Below are 7,929 nucleotides of genomic sequence, written 5' to 3' on the forward strand. Positions count from 1 at the left end.
GGGAAAGGAAGGAAGGGGAAGATCCAAAAAGCTTCCAGAGAAAGAGACAAAAAAATAGGTCACATACAAAATATTACAGACCATAAAGACAACAGTCTTTTCAACGAAATTAGATGTTGCAATAATGCTTTTACAGTTTTAAGGAAAAATGATTAACAACATAGAACTGTATTCTCATTCAAACTACCAATCAGGTGTGAATAAAAACATTGCAAGAGGTGAGTTCTTTTTTTTTTTTTTTTTTTTTTTTTTTTTTGGTGAGACGGAGATTTACTCTTCTTGCCCAGGCTGGAGTGCAATGGCACCATCTCAGCTTACCGCATCCTCCACCTCCCAGGTTCAAGCGATTCTCCTCCTCAGCCTCCTGAGTAGCTGGGATTATAGGCATGTGCCACCACGCCTGGCTAATTTTGTATTTTTAGTAGAAACGGGGTTTCACCATGTTGCCCAGGCTGATCTCGAACTCCTGACCTCAGGTGATCCACCCGCCTCTGCCTCCCAAAGTGCTGGGATTACAGACATGAGCCACTGCGCCCAGCTGCAAGAGGTGAGCTCTTAAAATTTAGCCTCCTGTATCCCCTTACTCTGGAAGCTACTGGTGAATGTACTCCACTAAAATGAGACAAATTGAGAAAACAAAATACTTAAGATTCGGTAAACAGTCTTCAAAAGGAGAGGAAGACAGAGACAATTCCCGGGAGGTCTTGAGAGAAATGATCCAAAATAGAAAAAAGGGATAGAGGGCTTTGGTATGGAATGGATGTCAACAAGAAAATTTGAACTGACAGTCTAATTCATATGTTTTCAAATATTGAATGTAGTTTTATAATTCTGTAAACAGTTTGGAGTTGAATTAGGAACAGGTACATAGAAAGCTAAGTAAATGGGAGGGAAAAGGCGATTATCACTTCCAGAGAAAAACAAAACTTGGGCAAGAATGAATATTTAATCACAGTACACTCAGCTAAGAATAATATTTGTATAGTCATAATAATATAAGCACTTAATATTCTTTACTTTTCTGGTAGAATCATATTGGGAGGATGGGAGTAGGAAAGTATAGAGATGGTAGGCAGAAGATAAGAGAGCTAAATCCTCATCTTTTATGATATACGAAATAGTAGAAAATGAATGAATAGTGTCTAAAATGAAAAAATAAGAAATAGCACTATAAGAATATTGTTATAGAAAAACAGAGGCAAATACCTGAAGAAAGTTCTGAAATAATGTAAAATTATTGACTCTGAAAGTGGGAACTAAGAGGCAGCAGTTGAGAAGTCTAGCAAGTTACCATATTTTCAGTCTTCTAGAACTATCTGACATTTTAAACTCTGATAAGTATAAAAATTAAATTTTAAAAAGCCAAGGGTGTTTAAAAAGGTGTTTCCTTTCTAAGAAGGAACATTTTTGAATATAGAGTTGACTTGAAGATATCTATCATAATTTTTTAATTATTGATTTTTCTGTTTGGTATTAAAATTCCTCAGCCTCTTTGGGCCTGTTGTTTTTTGTTCTTTAATTAAACTTTTAAATTTTGAAATAATTATAGATTCACATTCAATTGAAAGAAATTGTTCAGAGTTCCCATGTGCCCTTTACCCAGTTTCCTCAATGGTAACACTTCACCACAAGGGTCCCTGTCAGACTGTTTTTCAGAGTGACTTCACCATTTGACATTCTCATCAGCAGTGGATGAAGGTTCCAACTTCTCCATATTCTCACCAGCACTTGTTATTATCTAATTTTTGATTCTATCAATCCTACTGGGCATGAACTACTTTCGATTTGCATTTCCCTGATGACCAGTGGTGGTGAGTATCTTTTCACACACTCAATGACCATTTGAATATCTTCTTTGTAGAAATGTTCATTCAGACCCTGTGCCAATTGTTCAATTAGGTTGTCAATTTTTATTATGAGTCCTTTATATATTCTGGATACTAGACACTTATCAGATATATGGTTTGTAAGTTTTTTTTCCCGTTCTAAGAAATGTCTTTTGACTCTTTAGTTTAGGAAACTGCCAAATGGTTTTTTTAGAATTGACTAAACCATTTGATACTCCCTCCAGCAATATAGGGGTGATTCAGTTTATCCACATTCTCGTCTGCATTTGTTGTTGTCATTATTTTTAATTTTAGCCCTTCTGATAGTGATATCTCATCATTATTTTAATTTTGCATTTCTCTAATGGCTAATGATGTTGAATATCTTTTCATTTGCTATCTGTACACCTCTTTAGTGAGGTATACAGTCTATGGGTTTTGCCCATTTTCTGATTGGATTGTTTGTTATTTTGCTGTTGCATTTTGAGTATTCTTTATGTATTCCAGATACTAGTCCGTTGTTAAATATATGGATTTCAGAGCTTTTTCCTAGTTTGTAGCTTGTCTTTTCATCCTGTTAACAGAATCTTTCAGAGAGCAAAGGTTTTAAAACTTTTGATGAGGTCCAATTAATTAATTTTTTCCCTTTATGAATAGTGTTTTTGATATAATCTAAGCACTCTTTGCCTAGTCATAGATCCTTAATATTTTCTTCTTTTTTCCCTAACTTCTATAATTTTACATTTTACCTTTGAGTTCATAATCCATTTTGAGTTAATGTTTGAATAAGGTGTGAGGTTTAGGTCTTGACTCGTTGTTTTGCTTACGGATGCCTAATTTTTCCGGCATCATTTGTTGAATGTCTGTTCCTCCTGAAACATTTCACCTGTGTCAAAAATTAGTTGAGCATATTTCTGTGGATCTATTTCTGGATTTTAAAATATGTTCTATTGATCTGTGTCTATCCCTCTGCAAGGACACATTGTCTTCATTACTGTCACTGCATAGTATGTCTTAATATCAGGTACAGTGATTCTTGTTTCTCTGTTCTTTCAAGATTGCGCTACCTATTTTAGAACTTGTGCCTTTCCATATCAATGTTAGCATAAACTTGTCTAGGTCTGCACACACCCTAATTTTTAAATTAATTAAAATGTAAATAATGACTGTGCACAGTGGCTTATGCCCATAATCCTAGCACTTTTGGAGGCTGAGGTAGGAGGATTGTGCCACTGTACTCTGGCCTGGACAACCGAATGAGACTGTGTCTCTTAAGAAAAAAAAAAGTATAAAATTTAAAAGAGCTATCTAGAGAATATAACTTCAGTAATTTATTTGTCCTTTTCAATTATTTTTGAGATACACAGTATAAGTCAGTTTAATGCACATGAGTGGCATTGATATACTTATTGGCAAGCAACTTAAAAAGTTCAGCAAGTCATTAAGTATATTGCTTCAGATAAAGCAATTAGGGCAAAATGGAGGTGAAATTGCCATTTGCTTCTAAACTTCTGCACGCCAGGCGTGGTGGTTCATGCCTGTAATCCTAGCACTTTGGGAGGCCGAGGCAGGCAGATCACAAGGTCAGGAGTTCGAGACCAGCCCAGTCAACATAGTGAAACCCCATCTCTACTAAAAATACAAAAAGTTAGACAGGTATGGTGGCAGGCACCTGTAATCCCAGCTACTTGGGAGGCTGAGGCAGAAGAATCGCTTGAACCCAGGAAGCAGAGGTTGCAGTGAACCGAGATCACACCATTGCACTCCAGCCTGGGTGACAGTGTGAGACTCCCACTCAAAAAAAAAAGTGAGTGTTTTACTATGAAAATACTACTCAGCCAAACAGTAAGAAAGATATAATCAATCTACTAGGTAAGTCAACAAATAGTATGAACAGATAATTTCACAACAAAGATATGAAGGAAGATGCACAAACTCTCCAGTAAGCATAGAAATGCAAATTAAAACCACAGGAGACTATTTGATAGGGGGCAGGATCTTTCAAAATGTTAAACATGCACAGCTTTAACCTAGGACTCTACTTCTAGGAATAATTTACTATACCAAAAGACTTACGTGCGTATAGGCATTTAATATATAACACAGGATATCCATGTTAGCATTGTTTATAATAGAGAAAAAAATGCAAACAACTTAAGTTCAGAAATATGGTATTCACCTAGTTAATTGTGGTTAAGCCATATTATATAATACTGTATAGTCTTTCAAAAAATGAAAGGAGTCTTGGCCAGGCGCAGTGGCTCACGCCTGTAATCCCAGCACTTTGGGAGGCCAAGGCGGACGGATCATGAGGTCGGGAGATCGAGACCATCCTGGTTAACACGGTGAAACCCCGTCTCTACTGAAAATACAAAAAAAAAATTAGCTGGGCGTAGTGGTGGGCGCCTGTGGTTCCAGCTACTCGGGAGGCTGAGGCAGGAGAATGGCGTGAACCCGGGAAGCGGAGCTTGCAGTGAGCCGAGATCGCGCCATTGCACTCCAGCCTGGGAGACAGAACGAGACTCCGTCTCAAAAAAAAAAAATAAGGGAATCTTACATATATTGATTTGAAAAGATCTCTAAAATACATTGGATAAATAAAAAAGCATGCCTCAAAGTAACATGGTTAAGACTAAAAATATGTAAAAAGGACATCTACAAATGTGTGTATAGATATGTAGACAGAAAAAGTAGCAGCCAGGTCTGGAAGGACACACAAATCTAACTGTTAACAGAGGTTATCTATGGTGAGGGAATGAGATTGGGGGTAGGTTGGGGAGAGTGAGGATTAGAAAAGAGGTTTTTTCAGGTTTTATTTTAAATATATCTGTGTTGTTTTAAAATTATTTTTACAATAAGATTGTTTCATTTATTTATTTGGTACTGATAATAGTTTAAAGTGTGTGTGTGTGTCAGATTAGATTGCTGTCAATCGAATAACTGTTAGTTACTATTATGCCATAAGTCAAATTGAACTCATTTGATTTAACTGAGTATGTAAGAGTGATATAATATTGGTAGCCCAAAAATCAATTTAATTTCCCATTTAATTTATTGAACTATTTTAGATTGGTGCTATTTAGAAGGGATTGCTCCCAAATATTACTAAACAACTCCCTTGGCATTTTAGACGCAGGCGAATCTGGTCCTCATTAGTGAGTCATTCCCTTTGGCTCTGGGAAAACAAACATGGGATTTCAGAGGCACAGAAGTGGGCCATTGACATCCTCTTAGATTGTAAGAAAAAAAATTGTGAAAGTCCACCGTTGTTTTCATAGGCAGGGAATACCGGCAATCCATTCCTAAAGGGGCAAGCATTTTAAATTTATTTACTGAAGGCCTGTTGGATTTGTTTCTCTTCCATCCCAACCTCCCAGCCACCTGTGGCACTTGCAAATTTCTTTCCTGTGGTTGCAGTGTTTTTAGTCAGGGCTCTTCTTTGCAACTGAAACATGGCTTGCTATCTTAAGTAAAACAGAAATGTATTAGAAGGTCATCAAGGCTGACTAAATTAATGAGTGGCCAGATGAACAATCTTGAAAACTGAGAATAATCTCAGGGAGGACTGTGTGACCAGGTCAAACAACAGAAACCCAGGCGACTGTCCTCCAACAGGACAACAAGGTCTCTTCCTCTGTGATAGACAGGGCTTCCATCTGTTCCCACGACCTTCTATCCGTTGAATGAAAAAGCACAGGAGAGAATGTCCAATACAACGATCCAAGGTCACATGTCCCCTGAATCTGCTAAGGTCGAGGTGGCTACTACCTCCTCCTGAGAACGTATGTATTGGGAGATTTTTCGAAAGACAGAAGATGCTAAAACAAAATTCCATGGTTTCATGGTGGCCATGGCCAAGGGCAAAAATTACCTGGCCCTAATAGGGACATATTATTAAGTTGTTAACACGGTGCTCTAACAGTACTCAGAGCACAGTTCTTGAGTCACCCTTGCTTTTTTCATAGGATTGCTCATTTCCATGTAAGAAGAATATATCTTACCAGTTGCAACAAATTATCAAGTGGTCTTGTTTCATTAGCAATCAATAAACAGCCAAATATTGGGGAAGCTAGTGCTTTAAAGTATATAGAAGGCAAAGAACAGGCTATTATTGATCACTCTTTTCAGCTGTGAGAAGTTATAATCAGCTTTAAGTAGGTAAAGATGGTGAATTTAACAAAGGCATCAATATTCTCTCCATCCTAAAATCCTGCTAAAATGACACTAAAATGTTATATTTTTAAAAAATCTCTAATATAAAGGTTGTGGAAGCTAGAAAGCATATGTGAGAGGGGCAACTACCTTAGCAGAAAAGCTAGTTAAATCCTATTCCAGTAGTGAGGCATTCTAGGAACAGTGACTGGTTTGTATTATAGAGAAAAAGAAAAAAGGCTCAGGAATTGATAGTGCCATATACTTAGAAAAGTCGAAAAAATGTGAAGGTTGGTAGAAAGTCTGTTGTGGAATCATCATAACTCCCAGATCCATGCCCCAACCCTGATCAGCTTGGCAACCACCCTTCTCCTTTCCCTATGGAAGACTGGAGGGTCTTCTTCCTTGAAGGCAGTAAAACAGATTGTCTCTGGACAGGGCAAAATCAGTTACAATGGAGAATAAAGGTGATATACTAAAAGCAGAATGATTAAGCAAATATTTGCATAATGAATGATGAGACCCTGGCCTTCATCCCCCACACCACTCCTGCCACCTGACAGCCAGGACCAGTCCAAGGGTTCAGACCTAAAGATACTGACATTGAGCGTTTTTCAACAATACAGCCCAGCCAGATCACCCTAGAATGAATGTCATAATCAACGAGACTCACCCATGCACTCAGGACACCATTCATCATTTTACTCCCAATTCTTAAATATGAGCAAACACTCATGGATTATCAGAACTGCAGGAACATTTAATATAAAAAATGATGATGAAAACAAAAGAACAAAAGGAGCTTGGAGTCTAAGAGGGAAGAAGTAAACTTCAAAAACCAGCATAACCAATATCCTTATATAGTCAAAAGGAGATATTACACTCATGAAAGAAAAATATCTACTTTTAAATGGCTTATTCAAGGAGCAGAAAACAGATCTTGGAAATAAAAAAAGAGTGATGGCAGAAATGAAAAACTCAATAGAAGCATTGGAAGATAAAGTTAGGCAAACCTCTCAGAAAGTAAATAAAAAAGACAAAAAGTATAAAAGAAAAGCAAAAAGATCTGGAGAACTAGAGGGTGAAACTAGAAGTTCCAACATCTATTATATAGAAGTATGAATCCTAGAAACAGAAAACTTGGAAAACAGAAAGGAGGAAATCAGTAGCAAAATCATCATGAAAAATTCCCAGTGCTCAGGGACATATGCATTCAGATTTTAAGAACTCATTGTCCAACACAGTGGTGGAAAAAGTGTTTCAAAAAGATGTAACTTTGTGGCATTTCAGAACACCAGAGACAAAAAGATTTTTGCAAGATTTTAGGGTTGGGGAGACAGAATTCAGGAATCGAAATATCGACTTTTCAACAACAACACTGGAAGTCAGAAGCAATAAGCAATGGCATTAAAATTCTGAGAGGGGTTATTTCTAACTGAGAATTCTGCATTCTGCCAAACAATCAATAAAGCATATCAGCCAGGATCCTGGCAGAAAAAAGATGGAGCACTCCAGGAGGATAATAGAGGAGGCTTACTTAATAAAGACACTGGTTATAAAGATTTGGGCAGAACACCATTACCACTCCCAGGCAGGAAGGGAGAAATGATTTATCAGCACCCAGATGGTAGCTGTATGTAGGCAGCCACAAGGGCTCCATGCTGTAGCAGGGATGCAAACAACTGCCTCTATCTGGCAGGAAGGAGGTCAGGAAACACATACCCCAACCTGACCCTCCTCTTTCCTTCCTCCAATCTCATGCCAGTGCCTCCCATCAGCCATACACTCCTGAAGGTCAAATGACAAGTGACCCCGATGATGCTGTCTACAAATCTCAGTCTCCCGGGAAACCAACTAGGGTGGAGAAGGTAGAAATAGTTATAAAGACTAAATTTGTTAAAATGTGTAAAGCCTTGGCTAGGCACAGTGTCTCACACCTGTAATCCCAGCA

The sequence above is a fragment of the Rhinopithecus roxellana genome, chromosome 14 (assembly GCF_007565055.1).
Source record: "Rhinopithecus roxellana isolate Shanxi Qingling chromosome 14, ASM756505v1, whole genome shotgun sequence".
Taxonomy (NCBI): Eukaryota; Metazoa; Chordata; class Mammalia; order Primates; family Cercopithecidae; genus Rhinopithecus; species Rhinopithecus roxellana.